Source organism: Erpetoichthys calabaricus, chromosome 10 (assembly GCF_900747795.2).
Source record: "Erpetoichthys calabaricus chromosome 10, fErpCal1.3, whole genome shotgun sequence".
In the NCBI taxonomy this organism is placed as follows: Eukaryota; Metazoa; Chordata; class Cladistia; order Polypteriformes; family Polypteridae; genus Erpetoichthys; species Erpetoichthys calabaricus.
Window position 1 is genome coordinate 158,661,985 of NC_041403.2, and position 27,995 is coordinate 158,689,979.

The 27,995-nt window shown below is 45.8% G+C and overlaps 1 protein-coding gene across 1 annotated transcript in view; it reads right to left on the minus strand.

The window, feature by feature from the left end:
• Window positions 1-16,404, minus strand: part of unc93b1 (unc-93 homolog B1, TLR signaling regulator) — a 56,350-nt gene extending 39,946 nt beyond the window's left edge. Inside the window, exon 1 of the mRNA XM_028812228.2 lies at window positions 16,239-16,404. The gene's annotated coding sequence lies outside the window, so the exon portion shown is untranslated. The remainder of the gene's footprint in view (window positions 1-16,238) is intronic.
• Between the last annotated feature and the right edge of the window lie 11,591 nt (window positions 16,405-27,995).

Below are 27,995 nucleotides of genomic sequence, written 5' to 3' on the forward strand. Positions count from 1 at the left end.
GTCTGTAGTTCTCAGTGTAAAGAAAAACTTCGTAATGTTTGTGCGAAATTTACCCTTAACAAGTCTCCAACTGTGTCCCTGTGTTCTTGATGTTCTCATTTTAAAGTCACTGTCTTGATCCACTGGACTAATTCCCTTCATAATTTTAAACACTTCAAACATCTCACTTATTAATCTTCATTTGCGTAAACTGAAAAGGCTCAGCTCTTTTAATCTTTCCTCATAACTCATCCCCTGTAGCCCTGAAATCAGCCTAGTCACTCTTCTCTGGACTTACTCCTATGCTGCTATGTCCTTTTTGTAGCCTGGAGACCAGAACTGCACCCAGTACTCCAGATGAGGCCTCACCAGAGCGTTATAAAGCTTGAGCAGAACCTCCTGTGACTTGTACTCCACACATCAAGGCGCTATATAACCTGACATTCTGTTAGCCTTCTTAATGGCTTCTGAACACTGTCGGGAAGTTGATCGATAGCATAGAGTCCACTGCGACTCCTAAATCCTTCTCATAAGGCGTACTTTTGATTTTCAGACCCCCATTGTGTATTCAAACCTCACATTTTTACTTCCTATGTGTAATACTTTACATTTACTGACATCACATTTCATCTGCCACAAATCTGCCCAAGCCTGTATGCTATCCAAGTCCTTCTGTAATGATATACAGTGAGGAACATAAGTATTTGAACACCCTGCGATTTTGCAAGTTCTCCCACTTAGAAATCATGGTGGGGTCTGAAATTCCCATTGTAGGTGCATTCCCACTGTGAGAGACAGAATATAAAAAAAAAATTCAGAAAATCCCATTGTATGATTTGTACAGAATTGATTTGTATTGCACTGCTGCACATAAGTATTTGAACACCTGGCAATCAGCAAGAATTCTGGCTCTCAAAGACCTGTTACTCTGCCTTTAAGAAGTCCACCTCTACTCCACTTAGTAATCTTAATTAGTAGCACCTGTCTGAGCTCTTTAAAGACACCTGTCCACCCCACAGTCAGTCAGACTCCAACTACTACCATGGGCAAGACCACAGAGCTGTCAAAAGACACCAGAGACAAAATTGTGGACCTCCACAAGGCTGGAAAGGGCTACGGGGCAATTGCCAAGCAGCTTGGTGAAAATAGATGAACTGTTGGAGCAATTGTCAGAAAATGGAAGAGGCTAAAGACGACTGTCAGTCTCCCTCGGACTAGGGCTCCATGCAAGATCTCACCTCGTGGGGTATCACAGATGATAAGAAAGGTGAGGAATCAGCCCAGATCTACACGGGAGGTGCTGGTCAATGACATGAAGAGAGCTGGGACCATAGTTTCAAAGGTCACTGTCATTAGAACACTATGCCGTCATGGTTTCAAATCACGCATTGCACAGAAGGTTCCCCTGCTCAAGTCATCACATGTCCAGGCCCGTCTGAAGTTTGCCAATGACCATCTAGATTATCCAGAGGAGGCATGGGAGAAAGTCATGTGGCCAGATGAGACCAAAATAGAACTTTTTGGTCTAAACTTCACTCGCCGTGTTTGGAGGAAAAAGAAGGAGGAGTTGCATCCCAAGAACACCATGCCTACTGTGAAGCATGGGGGTGAAAACATCATGCTTTGGGGTGCTTTTCTGCGAAGGGGACAGGACGACTGCACTGTATTAAGGAGAGGATGAATGGGGTCATGTATTGTGAGATTTTGAGCAACAACCTCCTTCCCTCAGTCAGAGCACTGAAGATGGGTCGTGGCTGGGTCTTCCAACATGACAATGACCCGAAGCACACAGCCAGGATAACCAAGGAGTGGTTCCGTAAGAAGCATATCAAGGTTCTGGAGTGGCCTAGCCAGTCTCCAGGCCTGAATCCAATTGAAAATCTTTGGAGGGAGCTGAAACTCCGTGTTGCTCAGCCACAGCCCCGGAACCTGACAGATCTAGAGGAGATCTGTGTGGAGGAGTGGGCCAAAATCCCTGTTGCAGTGTGTGCAAACCTGGTCAAGAACTACGGGAAACGTTTGACCTCTGTAATTACAAACAAAGGCTTCTGTACCAAATATTAACTCTGATTTTCTCAGGTATTCAAATACTTATGTGCAGCAGTGCCATACAAATAAATTCTGTACAAATCATACAATGGGATTTCCTGAATTTTTTTTTTACATTCTGTCTCTCACAGTGGGAATGCACCTACAATGGGAATTTCAGACCACTCCATGATTTCTAAGTGGGAGAACTTGCAAAATCGCAGGGTGTTCAAATACTTATGTTCCTCACTGTAACGGATTCCAAATTATCTGCTAATCCACCTATCTTGGTATCATCTGCAAACTTAACCAGCTTTCTACTTATATTCCTATTCAAATCATTTATATTTATTAAAAATAGCAGCGTGCCCAGCACTGACCCCTGTGGAACACCACTCTTAAAATCAACCAGTTCTGATAAGGTTCCTACTGGCGGCAGTACTCCTAATATTCTCATTATGGCCAGCTAATGTATCTCTTAAATAAAAATAATGTAAGTTTGGGGGGGTGGCTGAAACTGGAACAGTGGGTTTCCCCTTGAAGAAATGAGTGCAGTTAGAGAATGAGGAGGCACTGGAGGTGGGGACCCCAGGAAATTACCCAGCCTTGGCCCGACTCGCACCCCTCACACACTGAGGCACGGAACCACAGGGCTTGAACAATAATCAAAATGAGTATATTTAATAAAAACTAGAAGGAAAAAAATCAAACCAAACGTTAAAACAAACAACAACAACATTTATTTGTATAGCACATTTTCATACAAGAAGTAGCTCAAAGTGCTTTACATAATGAAGAAAAATAAAAGACAAAATAAGAAATTAAAATAAGACAACTTTAGTTAACATAACAAAAAAGAGTAAGGTCCGATGGCCAGCGGGGACAGAAAAAACAACAAAAAAAAAAAAAACTCCAGACGGCTGGAGAAAAAAATAAAATCTGCAGGGGTTCCAGGCAACAAGACCACCCAGTCCCCTCTGGGCATTCTACCTAACATAAATGAAATAGTCCTCTTTGTAGTTAGGGTTCTCACGGAAGGACTTGATGATGATGGCCATGCAGACTTCTGGCCAAACCAAACCAAACCCTCCCAAGCTACCCGATCGGCGATCACAAAAGTAACTCAATACAGAAGCAACAACAAACACGATAAATAAAAACGACAAAGTCCATAACACAGTCCAATATGCAGCGGCAACAACCAAGGTGAAATGGAGGAGAAAAATGACAACCCAGTGAGCGGCCAGCTTGCTGTAAATAAAGTACAGACAGTGCTACCGGTATTCCTGATGCGGCGAGAGGTGGTGAGATTTGGGAGTGCTCCCTCTGATAAACCACAATAATAAATCCGGCTCGCTACTCAGATGACACAGGGTCGCTAGGATTCAAAACCGATTCGACCGCACCTAACAACAACAAGTCACACAACAGGCAGGCACATCCATGGAGATGTGATGATCCAGAGGTGACAAGAAAGCTGGGTTATCTCTGACACAAACCACCGTAGAGCCGGCTTCCTTTTGAAATCTCCCACTGACCAGTCTTCTCCCCAGCAGCCCCTGCATTTTCCTTAGACTTCCAATCAGGGCCACAAAGGGGACTGCTGGGAGCTGAAGTTCTAAAGTCATGTAGCGCTGCTTACAGGTTAAATTTGAAGAAAAACTGAGGTGTGCTAAAACTTTTGACGGGTAATGTGTATATATACACACAAACACACATATAAACAATGGACAGATTATGTGTATAAAAGAAAAAAAACACACACACACTCTACAGACACTCACAAATACTGTATATACAATAAATATTCATCTATCCATCCATCCATCCATGGTCTGAGGAATGGTCCGCCTGCTACTATAAGAGATGCCCCTTCAGACTCAGCTTACAAATCCCGGCTGAAGACACCCTGACTAGAGCTGCTGATTAACTGTACAGACTGCATCTCTGTTGTCAGTCATTAGCGCTAAAACATAAGTAACATGACAGTTATAGTTTGTTACTAACTCTCACCTCTTCTGTTTCTCTTCTTGGTACTCAAATGTGACACTTGGTGCCACGGCCCACCTGCCAAGTTGTTCTGCCTGCCTAAGATAAAGTCATCTCTGATGGAGGAGCACAGGAACTGTCAGGTAGAGGGGTTACTTTCATCGGATTGGCTGGCCCAGTGCTAACTCAGCTGAGGAATGGCCAATAGGGGGAGGCAGCTTGATGGCCGAGGTCTTCAGGACTCTAAAGAAATCCAAATCGTATTATGGGATATCATCTACTGTTAAATTCTGCTCTGTACTTGTAATATTTCTATTGCACTATTATACTGTATTGAGGATTATTTGTATTCTATTCTGTGTATTGTATTGACCCCCCCCCCCCCTTTTTTTTGACATCTACTACACGCCCAACTTACTTGGAAAGGGGTCTCTCTTTGAACTGCCTTTCCCAAGGTTTCTTCCATTTTTTTTTGGGAGTTTTTCCTTGTCTTCTTAGAGAGTCAAGGCTGGGGGGCTGTTAAAGCCCATTGTGGCACTCCTTATGTGATTTTGGGCCATACAAAAATAAACTGTATTGTATTGCATTTTATCCAACTTCCTGGACTGCAATTTACTGGAAGCCAAAGCCAACCATAGAGGCACTAATTGGAAGACATGATGCAGTCTTGGATGAGACACAAGTGCAGTGGATGGCACACGTTCAGGTAATCATAACAACACGACTAGTAATATTAGAGAAAAGGAACCCACTATGCAGATGTTGGCGGTGCGGGAAAAAACCACAGTAGCACCAGAAGACCTCAGAAGATCAAAGAGATGGCACTCAAGCCTGGGGTACGAAAACAGGACCCTGGAGCTGTTAAGGGACAGCAGAAGTCACTGCGCCAACGTGCCACCCTACAGTAAATGTACTTGATATGTGTAATATCCTGTATATGCACATAGAGCACATCCTAGATGTATACTCCAGCTTTAAGAAATCAATATGGATGGAAAATGAAAGTATTCTTAAAAAAAATAAATAAACGTCAAGGCATTTAATTCATTATTCACACTTTTCATTCTTCATCTTCCATTTCTCTATTTTCAGTTTGAGAGGTGGAAGGAAATGATGGTGTACAGAATAAATTAAAAATACTACCATAGATTAAGTTAGGAAATGACTCACTTTATTTAGTAACTGGTGCTTTTATCTTTTTTATTCTTTTTAGCTTTCTGCTCTCTTTTTGCTTCACTTTGAAGGAGCCGTAAAAGAGTCAGTGAGACAAACCGGACGTTAAGAGGCGAGTTTAGCACCCAGTGAGGCCGGACGTGTGACGTGGTGGCCGAGGCGCTGGACTTCAGAGCCCCACACTGCCAGTTCAGTCTTAGTGGGTGACACAGAGGAAGTGACATAATGTTGTCGGTCTTCAGATATGTCAGCAGCACTAGAGCTCTGACATGGCAAATATTATATATATATATATATATATATATATATATATATATATATATATAGAGTATATATAAACTACTGAAAAAAATTAAAGGAACACTTTGAAAACACATCTGGTCTCAATGGGAAAAAAAATCCTGCTTGATATCTCTACCGATATGGTGATGTGTTAGGAACGAAAGGACGGCACATCATTTGACAGAAATGAAAATGATCAAACTACAGAGGGCTGAATTCAAAGACACCCTGAAAATCAAAGGGAAAAAATGATGTGGCAGGCATGCAGGAGAGTCCATTTGGCCAAAATTTCATTGCAGCATCTCCAAATCGTACTCAGTAGTTTGTATGGCCACCACGAGCTTGTATGCATGCCTGACAACCTCATTAGGAGCATGAGACTCCCTCCAGGACATGACGGATGGTGTCCTGGGGGATCTTCTCCCAGATCTGGACCAGGGCATCACTGAGCTCCTGGACAGGCTGAGGTGCAACCTGGCGACGTCAGATGGACTGAAACATAATATCCCACCCAGAGATGTTCTATTGGATTGAGGTCAGGTGAGACGAGTGTGGAGGCCAGTCAATGGTATCAATTCCTTCATCCTCCAGGAACTGCCTGTATCCTCTCGCCACATGAGGCTGGGCATTGTCGTGCACCAGGAGGAACCCAGGAGCCACTGCACCAGCATAGGGTCTGATAATGGGTTCAAGGATTTCATCCCGATACCTAATGGCAGTCAAGGTGCCGTTTTCTAGCCTTTACAGGTCTGTGCGTCACTCCATGGATATGCCTCCCCAGATATACCATCACTGACACACCACCAAAACGGTCATGCTGAACGATGTCACAACCAGCCTAACGTTCTCCGTGGCTTCTCCAGACCCTTTCACGTCTGTCACGGTGCCCACTAGAGAATGTCAGGCCCTCACGCCACCCTCATGAAGTCTGTTTCTGATTGTTTGGTCAGAGACATTCACACCAGTGGCCTGCCTGCTGGAGGCCATTTTGTAGGCTCTGCCAGTGCTCATCCTGTTCCTCCTTGCCCAAAGGAGCAGATACCGGTGGGTCCTGCTGATGGGTTAAGGACCTTCTATGAGGGGCCCTGTCCAACTCTCCTAGAGTAACTACCTGTCTCCTGGAATCTCCTCTATGCCCTTGAGACTGAGCTGGTAGACACAGCAAACCTTCTGACAATGATACGTATTGAAGTGCCATCCTGGAGAAGTTGGACTACCTGTGCCACCTCTGTAGGGTCCAGGTATGGCCTCATGCTACCAGTAGTGACACTGACCGTAGCCAAATGCAAAATGAGTGACAAAACAGATGAGGAGGGCAAAATGTCAGTGGCGTTCACCTGTGAAACTATTTATTCCTGTTTTGGGGGTCGTCTCATAGTTGCCCCTCTAGTGCACCTGAAACTGCTACTTAACTGACCAGATCAATAGCCCACAAGTTTCATTGACTTGATGCTAGACTCGGATTACAAAGTGTCCCTTTAATTTTTTTGAGCATTTAGAAAGAAGAGCCTCCCCAAAGGGTAATGTCACAGTCAGTTCAGTACAACTTTCAAAATCAGGGAAGGGGAACTGGATTACCATTGTGAAACAATGAGCAGACATTATTTTGGAAATCTTGCTAATATCAAAGCTCGTTACTTCATTTATTTATAGAATGGGTCACAATGGCACAAACTGAAGCAAGGTGACATCAGAGCACGGAGTTAAACCGTACAGCAATTCAAAGAGAACTGACTTTCAGCAGGTAGTGTGGCTTAGTGGTTACGGTTCTGAGACTGTGGGTTCAAATCCTGCTACTGGTGCTGTGTGGCCATAAGTGAGTCGCTTTGCCTGGCTGTGCTTCAACAATAGAAATGTAACCAACTGTATGTCTGTAAAGGTGCCAGCCAAATAATAATAATAAATGAAGTAACCGTTAAGCTGCCCGAGGTACCTCCATGGAGGATATTCAAACCTCAGCTAGAGAGAGATGATCTGCCTCAGTTAGCCGCGGGGCAGTCTGGGGATTCTCCAGGAGGTGGCTTGGCCCTGGCAGCTGAAGTGCATTGCCACCCGGCCCCTCATCACGAGTGAAAATGATGAGAGCGATGATCACAATTAACAATGAAGCACTTTAAAGAAGAAAAAGGTTTACGTGACTTCCTCAGGGTCACACAGTAGGTCACTGGGGGTGACTCAACTTGAAACGAGACCACAGTACCTGATAGAGAGAAGTATTCACTTCAATATTTTTTAAATGTGTTAAAAACAAAGGAACTGACGCCGACAGCACAATAACCCGAAGTTCATGTAGTAACGCGAGTGCCCGTTGTGCACAGAGTCTTCGGAGGTCCCCAGATTAGGCACATGCTTATTGGTCAGCAGGCTCCCATCCCTCCACCGATTTTAATGTTCAACATTTAAGGTGATAAAAGGCCCAGGGACTCAAGTTCAATGGCTGACATGGACGGTGTGAGGACTACACACATCCTTAATATGTCTAAGCAAGACTTCTCTAGGTAAGCCCCCTTCTTTGTTCCAAACAGGTGAAGGACACCCTGACTGAAGACATTCATTTGTGTCATCTGGTATCTGATATTAGAGTGGTTTAAGTGCAGGAGTCCCCAAATCCGGTCCTGGAGGGCCACAATGGCTGGAGGTTTTCACTCTAACCCTTTTCTTAATTGGTGACCAGTTTTTGCTGCTAATTAACTCCTTTTCCTTTCATTTTAATAGACTTGTTTTTGAAGATTTGTTCCCATAATGTCTTCCTCGTTTCTCTGAATTGCTTCATTTCTTTCCTTAAATCGCAGCCAAACAGAAATGAAATGTGAAGTGAGTGACCCAACAGAAGACCAGCTAAGTCAGGGCCTCAGACTCCCACCAGTTGCTTCATTAGGCGCTGATTCTTGTTGTTAATTAAACTCGTTCTTTAATTCCATGGCTTGTTGCTGCTCTCATGGTGCAATAGCAGACATTTCTGAAATTGTTGATTTTCTCTTTTCTAAGAGCACTGGGGAACTAAGTAGACCAGCATTCCAGAGAACTTCATCTTTCTTTATTTTCAGATATTGTACGATGGACACAGTTTGCTGGTCCAGTTTTGGCTCATTTTGTATCTCATTATTGTTTGGCTGCTAATTATGGAAAAAGAAACAATTAAGGGGTCTGAGTCTTCAAGAGCAAGTCAAATAAAATGAATTCAAAAGAAGTTAATTAGCAGCACAAACAGGTCACTAATTAAGAAAAGGGTTAGAATGAAACCCTGCAGGACCAGAGATGGGGACCCCATTTAGTGCAGGAAGGGATAATTTGCTGCGTCCCTTAAATTCAGTCCTGAGGGTGCCAGTCCAAGCTTGTGCAGCCCTGTAACCGACAAAGTGGATTCAGGAAAAGAAGCTGATGGACATCCCAGTGTTCCTGCAGTTTATTCTTTCAGGTAGCCTGGAGGGACTAGCAGTTGTACAAGGGGGTATGGGAATCGCTCAAATCTACAGGAGCTCAAGTTCAACCTTAATGCCAAACTGGTCAAGTTAGCAGATGATACTGAGAGAGATGGACTGGCAGATGATCTAGAAACTGTTAAAGCATCACAGTGGGACTTGGACAGCAGACGGGCTTGGGCAGATTTGTGGGTCTGATCAAATTTAATGTCAATAAATGTCAAGTATTACACATAGGAAGTAAAAACAAAGACACAATGGGAGCTCTGAAAAATCGAGAGTACACCTCATGAGAAGGATTTAGAAGTCGTAGTAAGTAACAAGCTGGTTAAGTTTGCAGATGATACCAAGATAGGTGGATTAGCAGATAATTTGGAATCTGTCACATCATTACAGAAGGACTTGGATAGCATACAGGCTGGGGCAGATTTGTGGCAGGTGAAATGTAATGTCAGTAAATGTAAAGAATTACACATAGGAAGTAAAAATGTGAGGTTCAAATACACAATGGGAGGCATGAAAATCGAGAGTACACCTTATGAGAAGGATTTAGGAGTCGCAGTGGACTCTACGCTATCAACTTCCCAACAGTGTGCAGAAGCCATTAAGAAGGCTAACAGAATGTCAGGTTATATAGCGCCTTGATGTGTGGAGTACAAGACACAGAAGGTTCTGCTCCAACTTTATAACACACTGGTGGGGCCTCATCTGGAGTACTGGGTGCAGTTCTGGTCTCCAGGCTACAAAAAGGACATAGCAGTATAGGAGTAAGTCCAGAGAAGAGCGACTAGGCTGATTTCAGGGCTATAGGGGATGAGTTATGAGGAATGATTAAAAGAGCTGAGCCTTTACAGTTTACGCAAATGAAGATTAAGAAGTGAGATGTTTGAAGTGTTTAAAATTATGAAGGGAATTAGTCCAGTGGATCAAGACAGTGACTTTAAAATGAGAACATCAAGAACACAGGGACACAGTTGGAGACTTGTTAAGGGTAAATTTCACACAAACTTTAGGAAGTTTTTCTTTACACTGAGAACTACAAACACATAAAGTAGGTGACCAAGTAGTGTGGCAGACTGTAGGATTTTAGAGGTCTTCAAAACTCGACTTGATGTTATTTTAGAAGAATTAAGTGGATAGGACTGGCAAGCTTTGTTGGGCTGAATGTCCTGTTCTCATCCAGATTGTTCTAATATGTAATGCTAATCCCTGTGCACAGACAGTGCAGCACCACATGGCTAATTATGCAGGTGAATAATATGCAGGGTCCTCTACAGCGCATCTTCAACCTGAGCCTGGAACAGGGGAGAGTCCCGAGGCTTTGGAAAACATCTTGCATCACCCCAGTCCCAAAGGTATCACGTCCTAGTGAGCTGAATGACTTCCGGCCTGTTGCTCTGACGTCACATGTGATGAAGACCATGGAGAGGCTGCTGCTTCACCACCTGAGGCCACAGGTTCAACACGCTCTCGACCCTCTGCAGTTTGCATATCAGGAGAAGGTGGGAGCGGAGGATGCCATCATCTATATGCTACACCGATCCCTCTCTCACTTGGACAGAAGCAGAGGTGCTGTAAGAATTATGTTTCTGGACTTCTCTAGCGCCTTCAACACCATCCAACCTCTGCTCCTTAGGGACAAGCTGACAGAGATGGGAGTAGATTCATACCTGGTGGCATGGATCATGGACTATCTTACAGACAGACCTCAGTATGTGCGTCTCGAGAACTGCAGGTCTGACATTGTGGTCAGCAGCACAGGAGCGCCGCCGGAGACTGTACTTTCTCCGGTCCTGTTCAGCCTATATACATCGGACTTCCAATACAACTCGGAGTCCTGACACATGCTAAAGTTCTCTGATGACACTGCTATCGTGGGCTGCATCAGGAGTGGGCAGGAGGAGGAGTATAGGAACCTAATCAATGACTTTGTTAAATGGTGCGACTCAAACCACCTACAACTGAACACCAGCAAAACCAAGGAGCTGGTGGTGGATTTTAGGAGGACCAGACCCCTCATGGATCCCGTGATCATCAGAGGTGACTGTGTGCAGAGGGTACAGACCTATAAATACCTGGTGCAGCTGGATGATAAATTGGACTGGACTGCCAATACTGATGCGCTGTGTAAGAAAGGACAGAGCCGGTTATACTTCCTTAGAAGGCTGGTGTCCTTCAACATCTGCAATAAGATGCTGCAGATGTTCAATCAGACGGTTGTGGTGAGCGCCCTCTTCTACGCGGTGGTGTTCTGGGGAGGCAGCATTAAGAAGAACGACGCCTCACGCCTGGACAAACTGGTGAGGAAGGCAGGCTCTATTGTAGGCACGGAGCTGGACAGTTTAACATCTGTGACAGAGCGATGGGCACTGAGCAGACTCCTATCAATTATGGAGAATCCACTGCATCCACTGAACAGGATCATCTCCAGACAGAGGAGCAGCTTCAGCAACAGACTGCTGTCACCGTCCTGCTCCACTGACAGACTGAGGAGATCGTTCCTCCCCAACACTATGCGACTATTCAATTCCACCCGGGGGGGTAAACGTTAACATTATACAAAGTTATTGTCTGTTTTTACCTGCATTTTTATTACTCTTTAATTTCATATTGTTTTTTTTGTATCAATATGCTGCTGATGGAGTATGGGAATTTCCCCATGGGATTAATAAAGTATCTATCTATCTATCTCGAATACACAATGGGAGGTCTGAAAATCAAGAGTACACCTTATGAGAAGGATTTAGGAGTCGCAGTGGACTCGACAATATCAACTGCCAGACAGTATTCATACACCATTAAGAAGGCTAACAGAATGTCAGGTTATATAGCGCCTTGATGTGTGTAGCACAAGTCCAAGGAGGGTCTGCTGAAGCTTATTAACTCACTAGGACCTCATCTGGAGTACCGTCTGCAGTTTTGGGCCCACCAGACACAGCAGTGCTGGAAAAAGTCCAGAGAAGAGCGACTAGGCTGATTCAGGGCTACAGGGGATGAGTGATGAGGAAAAGATTAAAAGAGCTGAGCCTTTACAGTTTAAGCGAAAGAAGATGAAGAGGAGACCTGACTGAGGTGTTTAAAATGATGAAGTGAATTAGTTCAGTGGATCGTGATGGTGACTTTAAAATTAGCTCATCAAGAGCACAGTTAGAAACTTGTCAATTTTGCACAAACATTAGGAAGTTTTTCTTCACACAGAGAACCACAAACACTTGGAATCAGTGATCACATAGTGTGGTGGACAGCAGGACTTTAGGGACTCTCAAAACTCAACTTGATGTTATTTTAGATGAATTAAACAGATAGGACTGGCGAGCTTTGCTGTGCTCAAAGGCCTGTTGTCGTTTAGATTGTTCTAATGTTCTAAAAAAAAATGTCAAATTTGGTAAAAGTTAATTCCATGCAGATTTTTTTTTTATATTAGTAAACCAAATAACCCTCATGGTCTTCTTTTGCTGTCTAACGTCTTCCGTTATCTTCACGTGACTGTATTTCAGTTTTTCACACATCGGCCACAAGAGCACTGGCACCGCAGCTCACAAAGACACAAGCTGAGCTGAACGTCACTTTATTATTCTGACAATGCGCTGGGCCGGACCTCAACTTCAAGACGCCGTCACTTCATGCACCCCAGCAGCACAAATAACAGGACTGTCACGCAGGATGACATTTCAGATGGCACAAGAAGGAGCCTCTAGCCAGTCCAACCCTGCTGTTCCTGTTTCATGCTGAATAAAGCTGGTGTTGCTAAAGTACTGAGACTCAGCTTCGTGTTTTGGGGTGCAAGACAGGGACTCACACGTTCGGGGTCACCTTGCTATAGTAAATGGTATACACTTATACGGATGTTGACTATATGAGTGAGGCACGCCGACTGAGAATGAGCATGGGAGACGATTACCCACAATCCCCATGTGACGCTCAGCAGACAAAGCGTATACGTGCTACTCGTATTGCAAGACTTCGCTCGTTTATCAAGTCAAAATTTATTAAAAATTTTAGCTCGTCTGGCAAAACACTCGCAATCCAAGGTTCCACTCTATATAATATTTCATGCGTTTTAACGCTAAATTATTAAGAACAATATAAGAATTATATAGAATATAGAATTAATAAAGCATCTATCTATCTATCTATCTAATTTACTAATTTTGTAACATAAATATTAATGTAAATTCAGCTAAATTTTCATATAAAATAGAATATTGTATACAGTACATTTTTTAGTACTGTACAGAGAACACAAAGCAACCATAGAGGAAAACGCGGCTTGGGATGTTGAAATAACCCTGTACTCAGAGGCGGGAGGCTTGAAAGTAGCCAATCCGAGAGTGTTATTCATTTCTCCTTGCTGCTGATTGGCTGCTGCCCTGTGACGCATCTCCGGCAAATGCAGATACATACACACACACACACACATATAGATATATAAACTGTACATACACACACACACACATATATATTGTACCAATATACTGTACACACACACACATATACTGTACACACATGTACGTATACACACACACACACACACACACATACACACACATATACATATACATACATATATTGTGAGGGATGGCCAGCATCTTTACCTGGCCGGGACACCTCCTTACAGGTAGGACTGGGGAGATGACTTTTGAAGGCTCCTATCTTCCCCGACCTGCAGCTCCCACAGCTCCCCCTGGCGGCATTCACGGAACCCAACAGGGCTGTGCCGACAAATAGTAATTCCCATACAGCCCTGTGGGAATTTGAGGCGCCGTTGCAATCCAGGGGGGCTTTTAAGCAGCAGGTCGGGGAAAGTAGTGCACTGCCACATACAGGTGCTGGTCATAAAATTAGAATATCATGACAAAGTTGATTTATTTCAGTAATTCCATTCAAAAAGTGAAACTTGTATATTAGATTCATTCATTACACACAGACTGATGTATTTCAAATTCTTTTAATGTTGATGATTATAACTGACAACTAATGAAGTCCCAAATTCAGTATCTCGGAAAATTAGAATATCAATTAAGACCAATGCAAAAAAAGGATTTTTAGAAATGTTGGCCAACTGAAAGGTATGAACATGAAAAGTATGTGCATGTACAGCACTCAATATTTAGTTGGGGCTCCTTTGGCCTGGATTACTGCAGCAATGCGGAGTGGCATGGAGTCGATCAGTCTGTGGCACTGCTCAGGTGTTATGAGAGCCCATGTTGCTCTGATAGTGGCCTTCAGCTCTTCTGAATTGTTGGGTCTGACATATTGCATCTTCCTCTTCTCAATACCCCATAGATTTTCTATGGGGTTAAGGTCAGGCAAGTTTACTGGCCAATCAAGAACAGGGATACCATGGTCCTTAAACCAGGTACTGGTAGCTTTGGCACTGTGTGCAGGTGCCAGGTCCTGTTGGAAAATGAAATCTGCATCTCCATAAAGTTCGTCAGCAGCAGGAAGCATGAAGTGCTCTAAAACTTCCTCGTAGACGGCTGCGTTGACCTTGGACCTCAGAAAACACAATGGACCAACACCAGCAGATGACATGGCACCCCAAACCATCACTGACTGTGGAAACTTTACACTGGACCTCACGCAACGTGGATTCTGTGCCTCTCCTCTCTTCCTCCAGACTCTGGGACCTTGATTTCCAAAGGAAATGCAAAATTTACTTTCATCAGAGAACATAACTTTGGACCACTCAGCAGCAGTCCAAAGGTGAGACGCTTCTGACGCTGTCTCTTGTTCAAGAGTGGCTTGACACAAGGAATGCGACAGCTGAAACCCATGTCTTGCATACGTCTGTGTGGTGGTTCTTGAAGCACTGACTCCAGCTGCAGTCCACTCTTTGTGAATCTCCCCCACATTTTTGAATGGGTTTTGTTTCACAATCCTCTCCAGGGTGCGGTTACCCCTATTGCTTGTACACTTTTTTCTACCACATCTTGTCCTTCCCTTCACCTCTCTATTAATGTGCTTGGACACAGAGCTCTGTGAACAGCCAGCCTCTTTAGCAATGAACTTTTGTGTCTTGCCCTCCTTGTGCAAGGTGTCAATGGTCGTCTTTTGGACAACTGTCACGTCAGCAGTCTTCCCCATGATTGTGTAGCCTACAGAACTAGACTGGGAGACCATTTAAAGGCTTTTGCAGGTGTTTGGAGTTAATTAGCTGATTAGAGTGTGGCACCAGGTGTCTTCAATATTGAACCTTTTCACAATATTCTAATTTTCTGAGATACTGAATTTGGGACTTTCATTAGTTGTCAGTTATAATCATCAACATTAAAAGAAATAAACATTTGATTAAACATCAGTCTGTGTGTAATGAATGAATCTAATATACAAGTTTCACTTTTTGAATGGAATTACTGAAATAAATCAACTCTGTCATGATATTCTAATTTTATGACCAGCACCTGTATATATACATGTATCAATTTATATGTGTATTGAATTGCTTCTGCAAAAAGCCAACATTCCCCCAAAGAACAAATAAAGTTCTGTCTATCTCTGCTGGCACAGGGGTTGCACTTAGAAAGCAGGAACCAGTGGAGTCGTGAAAATTCAGGACTCTTCCCAGAGAAAAGCCAAACAAAATGACACCTTTTATTGGCTAACTACAAAGATTACAATATGCAAGCTTTCGAGGCAACTCAGGCCCCTTCTTCAGGCAAGATGTAATACAGAGACTGGAGTTCCCTGTGTTTATATACACACTAGGACAAGTAACAACATTGGTAAGAAGAAGATGTCGCTGTCCATGTGTGCCAGTTTCTTCCACCGGGTCTTCAGTTCCATGTAGTAGCGGAACATTTCGGTGTCTTGTTTGTCTACAGTACTAGGGTGCTGTACCGTGTTAGCCGGTACAACACCCTAGTACTACGGACTCTTCCCAGAAATCTTATGAGAAGCGTAAAAAAACTTGTAGCAAATGAAATGCAGGCGACACAGAACAAGCGCCTGAGCCCGGCATTCGGACGCAGTCTCTACGAGCCGCAAAGTCCTCGCACTAACTACTGCGCCGCGAAAGCTCACATCCACCGGGGATAAACGTGCACGCAGACGCCAGGAATTCCTGCTCACCTGCCCGAGCTTTATAGTAAGCAGATTTCTGAGTAGGCCGATCGTTTAGATACAGGGTGCGATCTACATCCAGCAGGATTCAACAACAGTAGCCACGGCGAGTCCCTTTTAAAAACGACAGAGAAGTTGAAATCGGGAGTGGCAGCGGTGTGCTGACGAGGAGCGCTTGCTCCAGGTGACGGGGCTGATGTTTATGCCCGCTGTAGTCAGCAGGGAGAAGCCTGGCATCGCCCAGTAAAGCGACCGCGTTTTTTTCCCCCTTCCCCTATTCGCTCCTCCACAAGCACCGCTTACCTTTGGCACTCGAGTCCGTCCAATGCCCGAGAAGAACCACGAAGAGGCGGAGGCGCAGCTGCGTCCCTGCGTGTGCTGTCTGACCGGAGGCTGTGCTGGCAGCACGACACCATCGAACTTCCTCTTTTCGGGGGAAGCAGCCGCGTCCGAGAGAGGGCGTGTTTTATTCTTTTACTTTTTTTATTCGTTATTAATCTGATCCATCACCTTTGAGGAAGTCATTAAGAAACTCCCCGCGCTGTTTTCCTGCCACACACTTCAATCTGTGCCTCCGATTGTACATAATTCTTTATTCTGTATTATCTATCAATACTGCAACGCCTCTGGGTCCGGTGTTCGGACGATTTGTGCTGCCTTGTCGAAATATGCTACCGTAGCGAACATTTACAGGTTTGAAAGACAAAACGTCGAAATGATCATAAGATTTTTATGGTATTACACACCATCAGCCAACGTTTTTTCCTAAGGTTGCACAAATCGATGGGTGCGGTGACGCATGAGGCGAAAGGTATACTGCGCCTGCGCAGAACAGCTTTGGAGCAGGTTTCGACAGGATGCGTGGTTCGATAGGGCACCAGACCTCATGTGAGACACGCTCCTCAGGTGGGCCAGGAATACCTGCAGAAGTCGGCTATACAGCGGCCCCATGGACAGCAGGAGAAGGAGACTCAAAACAAGCGGTCCAATATTGGCTCAATATGCAGTCCATACAGTACCGCCGCTCCCTATACGCAGAGTACGCAGTCTGCGTAGGGCACCAACTCCCAGGGGGGCACCATCCCAGCTGCTCAAAAAAATCGTTTTTATATATTATAATAATAAATTAATATTAATAATATACATATACAAATAAACAAAAATATAAACGTATATACTGTATTGCATTTTACGGTGAACGCAGAGTAGGCTAAGCACACGTGATGATGCGCGCGCCCTCACCTCTGTTACGGCTGCCTATTTGGCCAAAAATGATAATAATTGAACAATATGCCTGGTCCTGGAAAGAGACATCAACAGTCCGGCGCCGAGAAACGAAAGAAAAAAAAAGCCCAAGATGAAGCCCGTGCATCACTTTCAGCTACGTTCATAATCCTGTGAAATTATGTATTTACTTTTATTTGAATAAAGTTCTATTTTGGCCCCTATAGTAGGTGTTTTTTTTATTATTTTATTTTTACTTCCGTAATATTTGGGGGAGGGGGCACAAAAGTAAATTTCTGTTTAGGGCACCCATTTGGCCAGCAGCGGCCCTGAGTCCATACTGCAGTCCTTTACAAGTCCACCCAAACTTGGGTAGTCGCAGACCTGGAGCAAAAGTTTCAAACAAGGAGAATCAGCATCAACCCAGAAAAAAAAAGAAAACTGCAATTCTGTTTAGCAGAAGACACAAAGCACCACCTGGCACCATACCAATGTCTGACGGTCCCATTCCATGGTGAAACACAGTGAGATACACAGTGGGTATAGAAGAGAATCCCCCCTTCAAAATATTCCCATTTTCTTTTTTGCTTTACCGCCTTAAATGAAAACACACACAAAAAAATATTTCTTCCCAGCTTTACTTACTCAATGCAACCTAAAACATCCAAGTGAAAAATATCACCATTACAGTTTAGAAAAATGATTTAAAAAAAATCCCCTCCTTTAACCGTCACCTTATCGTGGTGGAGGGGTTTGCGTGTCCCAATGATCCTAGGAGCTCTGTTGTCCGGGGCTTTATGCCCCTGGTAGGGCCACCCAAGGCAAACTGGTCCTAGGTGAGGGATGAGACAAAGAGCGGTTAAACAAACCTCCTATGAAGAAAAACCATTTTGGATGGCGTTTTCCCTTGCCCGGACGCGGGTCACCGGGGCCCCACTCTGGAGCCAGGCCTGGAGGTGGGGCTCGATGGCGAGCGCCTGGTGGCTGGGCCTGCACCCATGGGGCTCGGCCGGGCACAGCCCGAAGAGGCAACGTGGGTCCCCCTTCCCATGGGCTCACCACCTATGGGAGGGGCCAAGGAGGTCGGGTGCAGTGTGAGTTGGGTGGTGGCCGAAGGCGGGGACCTTGGCGGTCCGATCCTCGGCTACAGAAACTGGCTCTTGGGACGTGGAATGTCACCTCTCTGAAGGGGAAGGAGCCTGAGCTAGTGCGCGAAGTTGAGAGGTTCCGACTAGATATAGTCGGGCTCACCTCGACACACAGCTTGGACTCTGGAACCAATCTCCTTGAGAGGGGCTGGACTCTCTACCACTCTGGAGTTGCCCCCGGTGAGAGGCGCCGAGCAGGTGTGGGTATACTTATTGCCCCCCAACTTGGAGCCTGTACATTGGGGTTTACCCCGGGTGGACGAGAGGGTAGCCTCCCTTCGCCTTCGGGTGGGGGGACGGGTCCTAACTGTTGTTTGTGCGTATGCAACCGAACAGCAGTTCGGAGTACCCACCCTTTTTGGAGTCCCTGGAGGGGGTGCTAGAGGGCATACCTTCTGGGGACTCCCTCGTTCTGCTGGGAGACTTCAATGCTCACGTGGGCAATGACAGTGAGACCTGGAAGGGCGCGATTGGGAGGAATGGCCCCCCCCGATCTGAACCCGAGTGGTGTTTTGTTATTGGACTTCTGTGCTCGTCACGGATTGTCCATAACGAACACCATGTTCAAGCATAGGGGTGTTCATATGTGCACTTGGCACCAGGACACCCTAGGCCTCAGTTCGATGATCGACTTTGTGCTCGTGTCGTTGGACTTGCGGCCACATGTCTTGGACACTCGGTTGAAGAGAGGGGCGGAGCTGTCAACTGATCACCACCTGGTGGTGAGTTGGCTTCGATGGTGGGGGAGGATGCCGGTCAGGCGTGGTAGGCCCAAACGTGTTGTGAGGGTCTGCTGGGAACGTCTGGCAGAGCCCCCTGTCAGAAGTAGCTTCAACTCCCACCTCCGGCAGAACTTCGACCACATCCCGAGGGAGGTGGGGGACATTGAGTCCGAATGGGCCATGTTCCGTGCCTCTATTGTTGAGGCAGCTGACCGGAGCTGTGGCCGTAAGGTGGTCGGTGCCTGTCGTGGCGGCAATCCCCGAACCCGCTGGTGGACACCGGCGGTGAAGGATGCCGTCAAGCTGAAGAAGGAGTCCTACAGGACCCTTTTGTCCTGTGGGACCCAGGAGGCAGCTGATAGGTACCGGCAGGCCAAGCGGAATGCGGCTTTGGTGGTTGCTGAGGCAAAAACTCGGGCGTGGGAGGAGTTTGGGGAGGCCATGGAGAATGACTTTCGGACGGCTTCGAGGAGATTCTGGTCCACCATCCGGCGTCTCAGGAAGGGGAAGCAGTGCAGTGTCAACACTGTATATGGTGGGGATGGTGCGCTGCTGACCTCGACTCGGGACGTTGTGGGGTCGGTGGGGGGAATACTTCGAAGACCTCCTCAATCCCATTAACATGCCTTCCAATGAGGAAGCAGAGCCTGGGGACTCAGAGGTGGGCTCCCCCATCTCTGGGACTGAGGTCACCGAGGTGGTCAAAAAACTCCTTGGTGGCAGGGCCCCGGGGGTGGATGAGATACGCCCGGAGTTCCTCAAGGCTCTGGATGTTGTAGGACTGTCTTGGCTGACACGCCTCTGCAACATCGCATGGACATCAGGGACAGTGCCTCTGGATTGGCAGACCGGGGTGGTGGTCCCCCTTCTTAAAGACTACAGAGGGATCACACTCCTCAGCCTCCCTGGAAAAGTCTATTCAGGGGTCCTGGAGAGGAGGGTCCGTCGGATAGTCGAGCCTCGGATTCAGGAGGAACAGTGTGGTTTTCGTCCTGGTCGCGGAACAGTGGACCAGCTCTATACCCTTAGCAGGGTCCTGGAGGGTGCATGGGAGTTTGCCCAACCAGTCTACATGTGTTTTGTGGACTTAGAAAAAGCATTCGACCGTGTCCCTCGGGGAATCCTGTGGGGGGTACTCCGAGAGTATGGGGTACCGGCTCCCCTGATAAGGGCTGTTCAGTCCCTGTACGATCAGTGCCAGAGCTTGGTCCGCATTGCCGGCAGTAAGTCGAACCCGTTTCCAGTGAGAGTTGGACTCCACCAGGGCTGCCCTTTGTCACCGATTCTGTTCATAACTTTTATGGACAGAATTTCTAGGCGCAGCCAGGGTGTTGAGGGGGTCCGGTTTGGTGGGCTCAGGATTGGGTCACTGCTTTTTGCAGATGATGTTGTCCTGTTTGCTTCATCAGGCCGTGATCTTCAGCTCTCTCTGGATCGGTTCGCAGCCGAGTGTGAAGCGGCTGGGATGAGAATCAGCACCTCCAAATCCGAGACCATGGTCCTCAACCGGAAAAGGGTGGAGTGCCCTCTCAGGGTTGGTAGCGAGATCCTGCCCCAAGTGGAGGAGTTCAAGTATCTCGGGGTCTTGTTCACGAGTGAGGGAAGAATGGAGCGTGAGATCGACAGGCGGATCGGTGCGGCATCCGCAGTGATGCGGGCTCTGCATCGGTCTGTCGTGGTGAAAAAGGAGCTGAGCCGCAAGGCGAAGCTCTCAATTTACCAGTCGATCTATGTTCCTACCCTCACCTATGGTCATGAGCTATGGGTAGTGACCGAAAGAACGAGATCGCGAATACAAGCGGCTGAAATGAGTTTCCTCCGCAGGGTGTCTGGGCTTTCCCTTAAAGATAGGGTGAGAAGCTCAGTCATCCGGGAGGGGCTCAGAGTAGAGCCGCTGCTCCTCCGCATCGAGAGGAGTCAGATGAGGTGGCTCGGGCATCTGATCAGGATGCCTCCTGGACGCCTCCCTGGTGAGGTGTTCCAGGCACGTCCAACCGGGAGGAGGCCCCGGGGAAGACCCAGGACACGCTGGAGGGACTATGTCTCTCGACTGGCCTGGGAACGCCTTGGGATTCTCCCGGAAGAGCTAGAAGAAGTGGCCGGGGAGAGGGAAGTCTGGGCATCTCTGCTCAAGCTGCTGCCCCCGCGACATGACCTTGGATAAGCGGGAGACAATGGATGGATGGATGGATGGATTTAAAAAAATCAAAAACAAGACATACTGAGATAAATAAAAGATCACCACCCCCAATGTCAATGTCATTTTGTTGAACCCCCTTTTGCTTTAATGACAGCCTTGAGTCTGTTGGGATTCTTCTCTATCAGCTTTGCACACCTAGACTGAGCCCACTCAATATTTGCCCCCACTCTTCTTTACAGAACTGTTCAAGTTCGGTCACATTGGACGGTGAGCGTTGGTGGTCTGCTATCTTCAAATCTTTCCACAGATTTTCAGTGTCATTTAGGTCTGGGCTCTGACTGGCCACACCAGGACATTCACTTCTTTCTCCTTCAGCCACTGTGTGCTCAATTTTGCTGTGTGCTTCAGGTTGTTTTCGTGTCAAAAGGTGAACATTCTGCCCATCTCCAACTTTCTGGCAGAGGGTAGCAGGTTTTCCTCAAGAATTTGATGGTATTCTGCCCCATCCATTTTTCCTTCTACATTAACGAGAGCCCCAGGCCCCCCACAACAGGATGTTGCCCCCTCCATGCTTTATTGTAGGTATGGTGTGTTGTGGATGGTGAGCTGCATTGGTGTACTGCTTGGTGTTGAGGCCAAATAGGTTGATTTTGGTCTCATCTGACCATAAGTCCTTTTTCCACTTGGCATCAGAATCTTCAAGGTGCATTCTGGCAAAGCTCAACCGAGCCTTAATGTGGTCTTTCTTGAGACAAGCCACAATGGTGGAACGCTTGTGAAATTGTTGTTACCTGCACACAATGACCACTCTTTGCCATCAAATCCTGTAACTCCTTCAAAGTGTCCATTGGCCTCATGGTAGCCCCTCTTACCAGTTTCCTCCTTGCTCTTCCATCCAGTTTGGAGGATCCAGGGACAGTCCTAGTAGTACCAAACACTTGCCACTTCTTTATTATGGACGTTACTGTGCTCCTCAGGATTGATAAAGCCTTTGAGATTTGTTTGTCTCCATCTCCTGCCTTATGTCCGTCCACAACTCTATCCCTGAGATCTTCTGAAAGTGGTTTGCCACCCACAGTCAGTTGTTTGTCTGTCAGTGGCACTGCCAAGCAAGGGAATGAATGCTCCAGGAACAGCTTCACTAATCATACTGATTACAATTGATCAGAGGTGGAAGGAAGCCAGTAACCGCAATGGAAATAGTGGGCACTTACACCTGATTTAGTTTAGGAATTGTCCTTTATTAATCTCAAGATTTCTTCTTTTTTATTTTTTTAAATTCTTCTGAACTGTAGCTGTGAGATCTTTCACTTGGATGTTATAGATTGCATTGAGTAAGTAAAGCTGGAAAAAATATTGGTTTGTGTGTTTTCATTTAAGGCTGTGAAGCAAAAAAGGGAGTATTTCGAGGGGGGGGGGGATTCTTTTCTATACCCACTGTATTAGAAAGCCATGGTGTGGAGAAATCACATCCCTGAAATGATCTGCAGAGCAAGATGATCACTCAACCAGTCGTACCCAGCAATGTGTAGAAAACGTAACCTGAAGACTACAAACAAAACACTTCTGTGGTTAAGCCTCACCACTAGATGGCAGCAGACTACTGTCCTAAGAGTCTATCCATCCACCCATCCATTATCCAACCCACTATATCCAAACTACAGGGTCACGGGGGTCTGCTGGAGCCAATCCCAGCCAACACAGGGTGCAAGGCAGGAAACAAACCTCGGGCAGGGTGCCAGCTCACCGCAGGTCCTAAGAGTCAGTCGGTCTTAACATTATAAAGCAGATCATTACACGTCACCCTGAGTCTGCCTCAGGTTTAACCGTCATTACACAGAATTCTGAATCAGGATGAACGCCAAGAAGGTGAAGGGTTCAACATTTAATTGTATTGTGTTAGATTAATGGTGGTGTGTAATACTGGAGCACCTTAGGGAACTGTCCTGTTCCCCTTCCTGTTTTCCACTTCCAGCACATTATTAGTATTTGCCGTCTACAAAAATGTTCAGATGACTCTTCCATCATAGGCTGCATTAATAATGGAGAAGAGTCGGAGTACAGGAAGGTTGTGAAGGACTTTGTCTTGTGGTGCAGGGACAACATCAGCAAGACAAAAGAGCTGGTGGTGGATTTTCAGTGTGCCAGGTAGCCTCCCAGACCGGTAGCCATCCAGGTGGAGAACGTGGAAGTGGCTCAGAGCTACAAGGACCTGGGGGTTCACTTGAACAACAAACTGTGCAGTGGTCTGACAACTCAAGAAGGGTCAGAGCAGGATGGACATCCTGAAGAGACTCGGGTCTGTTGATGTGTGCAGCAAAGCTGATGGAAACCATCTACCAGTCCATAGTAGCCAGTGTGGTGCTCCATGCTGCAGTCTGCTGGGGAAGCAACTTGAGCTCAAAAGAAGCACAACGCCTCAACAAACTCATCAGGAAAGCCTGAGGCCTCACAGGGCCAACCCTGGACACACTGGAAACAGGATGGTGGCGGAATTGGACACCATCATGAAAAATCCCCTCCAGGAGGTGCTCTCTTGGAACACTTTTAGCCACAGGCTCATTGCACCACCACCAGCCTCTGGGGGTCTTCAGGCAATTCAATGATTCCTCCCGATGTACTCGTTAAGTTTATTTTGAAATATCTGCATAATATACATTTATTGATTGATTAATCGATTGATTGGTTGATTGACTGCATGAATTGTTCTGTAAGTTTGTATCTTTGTTTTTTGAATTTCTGTTGCTGCATGCTTCTGAATTTCCCCTTGGGATTAACAATCTATCTAATTTAACCAGGGAAAGATATTTATTTATTGTAAATGTATTATTGGGGTAAAATTCATCTTCATAAACCAAAATGATTAAAAAAAAAGGAGTTTTTGAAGTCTTTGAAATGAATATCTAATGTTAAAGTTTATAAAAGGTATGAAAAATGCCGAAGTATTGAAAAGTTTAATATATATATGTATATTAATAGAGTAAATAAATGTTTACTTAAACCCAGAAGCAATACCTCAATGTACTGCACGTTATCTTTTTGTGTCAAGTTCATATTAATACTGGTTTTCTATTGTTTGTGTATTTATGATGTGACCACCAGGGGGTGCACCAACACCCCAAACGCCTGACATGATAGACACCTGAAACAAGGATCTGCACCAGACACGTTTATTTTCCAGTTGGAAACGCTTTCCTTACGTGTCCCCCCACACAATAAAGCATTCAGCCCTTCTTTATCTTCTTTCTTTCCTTCCGCTTCCACTCCTCTTCCTCCCATAAGCTTTGCCCTCGACTTTGGAGTGAGGCGGTTGCTCTGATAGATAGATAGATAGATAGATAGATAGATAGATAGATAGATAGATAGATAGATAGATAGATAGATAGATAGATAGATAGATAGATAGATAGATAGATACTTTATTAATCCCAAGGGGAAATTCCCATACTCCAGCAGCAGCATACTGATAAAGAACAATATTAAATTAAAGAGTGATAACAATGCAGGTATACAGACAGTAACTTTGAATAATGTTAACGTGGAATTGAAGAGTCACATAGTGTGGGGGAGGAACGATCTCCTCAGTCTGTCAGTGGAGCAGGACGGTGACAGCAGTCTGTCGCTGAAGCTGCTCCTCTGTCTGGAGATGATCCTGTTCAATGGATGCAGTGGATTCTCCATGATTGACAGGAGTCTGCTCAGCGCCCATCGCTCTGCCATTGTCCAGCTCTGTGCCTACAATAGAGCCTGACTTCCTCACGAGTTTGTTCAGGTGTGAGGCGTCCCTCTTCTTTATGCTGCCTCCCCAGCACACCACTGCGTAGAAGAGGGCGCTCTCCACAACTGTCTGATAGAACATCTGCAGTATCTTATTGCAGATGCTGAAGGACGCCAGCCTTCTAAGGAAGAATAGTCGGCTTTGTCCTCTCTTGCACAGAGCATCAGTATTGGCAGTCCAGTCCAATTTATCATCCAGCTGCACTCCCAGGTATTTATGGGTCTGCACCCTCTGCACAGTCACCTCTGATGATCACGGGGTCCATGAGGGGCCTGCGTCTCCTAAAATCCACCACCAGCTCCTTGGTTTTGCTGGTGTTCAGGTGTAGATAGATAGATAGATAGATAGATAGATAGATAGATAGATAGATAGATAGATAGATAGATAGATAGATAGATAGATAGATAGATAGATAGATAGATAGATAGATAGATAGATAGATAGATAGATAGATAGATGACATTACTGGGCAGCATTTTGTCCTTTCATGCACATACAGTGGAGTCAGAAAGTCTTCAGACCTCTTTGTTTTATTCATATTTTCTTTTCAGTTCATTTTTCCCTCATCAAGTAACACTCAGAACCCCCTGAATGACAAACCAAGAGCAGGTTTTCAGGAATGTTTACAAATGTATTAAAAATAAAATTAGTGAAATTTCCACACTGAGACAAATATTCAGACTTTCGGTTCGGGTTCATCCCCTTTTGTTGATAGTCATTGAGATGTTTCAGCCCCTGGTTTGGAGCCCCCTGTGGTCAATTCGTTTGATTGCACTCGATTATGAAAGACACACACATCTGTCTATGGAAGTCCCCAGAGCTGAGCCAAGTAACAGCTAAGAGGTTGAAAGAGTTGCCTGCAGAGCTTAGAGAGAGGATTGTATCGAGGTACAGATTGGGGAGGACTACAAACAAATCCTGTCTTGTTGAAGGATCCGGAGAGCACAGTGGCGTCTATTATGCTTAAATTAGACACGTTTGAAACGACCAGAACTCTTTCTAGAGCTGGCAGTCTGGCCAAACTGAGCAATCAGGAGAGAAGGACCTTGGTAAGAAAGGTGACGAAGAAACTAAGGGTCACTCTGGCTGAGCTCCAGAGAACCTGTGTGGAGATGGGAGAAACTTCCAGAAGAACAACCATTACTGTAACACTTCACTGATCTGGGCTTGATAACAGAGTGACAGATGGCACATTAAAGCCCACTTGGACTTGGGTAAGAAGGCACCTAAAGAACTTTAAGAATATGAGAAACAAGTTTTTTTCTGCTCTGATGAAAACCAGATTGAACTTTTTGGTCTGTGAACATGATAGTTGGTAGAAACCAGGCACCGCTCATCACCTGCTCAATACCATTCCAACGGCGAGGCATGGTGGTGACTTAAGGAGACCTCTGGGAATGTTCTTGAGTGGCCCAATCTTAAAACCAATCAAACACGTCTGGAGAGACCTGAAAAACAGTCGTTCACCAATGGCCTCCATCTAACCTGACAGAGCCTGAGAGGATCTGCAGAGAAGAATGGCAGAAAATCCTGCAATCCAGGTGCGTGAAGTTTTACAGTGTTAAATCTGAGAAGACATCAGGCTGACCAAGGGGCTTCAATTAAGTCCTGGACAGTCTGAGGTGCATCCTGGCAGCGTTCGATGGACAGAAACATAATGTCCCAGAGGTGTTCTATTGGATTTAGGTCAGACAAGTGTGGAGGCCAGTCAATGGTATCAATTCCTTTATCCTCCAGGAACTGCCTGTATCCTCTCGCCACATGAGGCCGGGCATTGTCATGCACCAGGAGGAATCCAGGACCCACTGCACCAGCTTAGGGTCTGACAATGGGTCCAAGGATATAATCCTGATACCTAATGGCAGTCAAGGTGCTGTTGTCCAACCTGTAGAGGTCTGTGTGTCCCTCCATGGATATGCCTCCCCAGACCATCACGCACCCACCACCAAAACGGTCATGCTGAACGATGTTACATGCAGCATAATGTTCTCCATGGCTTCTCCAAACCCTTTCACATCTGTCACATGTGCTCAGGGTGAACCTGCTCTCATCTGTAAAAAGCACAGGGCGCCAATTCTGGTATTCTATGGCAAATGCCAGTCGAGCTCCACGGTGCCCACTAGAGGACGTCGGGCCCTCAGGCCACTCTCATGAAGTCTGTTTCTGACTGTTTGGTCAGAGGCATTCACACCAGCGGCCTGCCTGCTGGAGGTCATTTTGTAGGCTCTGCCAGTGCTCATCCTGTTCCTCCTTGCCCAAAGGAGCAGATAGCGGTGAGTCCTGCTGATGGGTTAAGGACCTTCTACGAGGGGCCCTGTCCAGCTCTCCTGTCTCCTTGGATCTCCTCCATGCCCTTGAGACTGTGCTGGGAGACACAGCAAACCTTCTGGCAATGACACGTATTGATGTGCCATCCTGGAGAAGTTGGACTACCTGTGCCAGCTCTGTAGGCTCCAGGTATGGCCTCAGGCTACCAGTAGTGACAGTGACCGTAGCCAAATGCAAAACGAGTGAAAAAACAGATGAGGAGGGCAAGATGTTAGTGGCTTTCCCTCCACCTGTTAAACTATTAATCCTGTTTTGGGGGTCGTCTCATTGTTGCCCCTCTAGTGCTACTTAACTGACCAGATCAATAGCCCACAAGTTTCATTAACTTGATGCTATACACGGATTCAAAAATGTTCATTTCATTTTTTTGAGTAGTATATTTAAAAAAATTAGCAAATTCCTAAATCTCTGTTTTCTCTTTGTCATTCTAAGATACTGAGTGTTGCTTAATGTTTGGGAAAAAAATGATTTTAAATGATTTTAGTACAAGGGCTGCAACATAACGAAAGGTGAAAAAAGTCAAGGGGCTCAAATACTTTTCTGAGGCCACTGAACTCCCAGTCACTCGGATTCAAGCCACGGCCATTTCAGAGGTGCCATTCCACCTACCATGTATGTAGAAGACCTGGCAGACTTGAGGAAAATCCACCCAGACTGTGACCCAAACTGAAATTTGATTTCAGAACAGCAGATCCTTGTGCCATCAGCACTACCCACTGT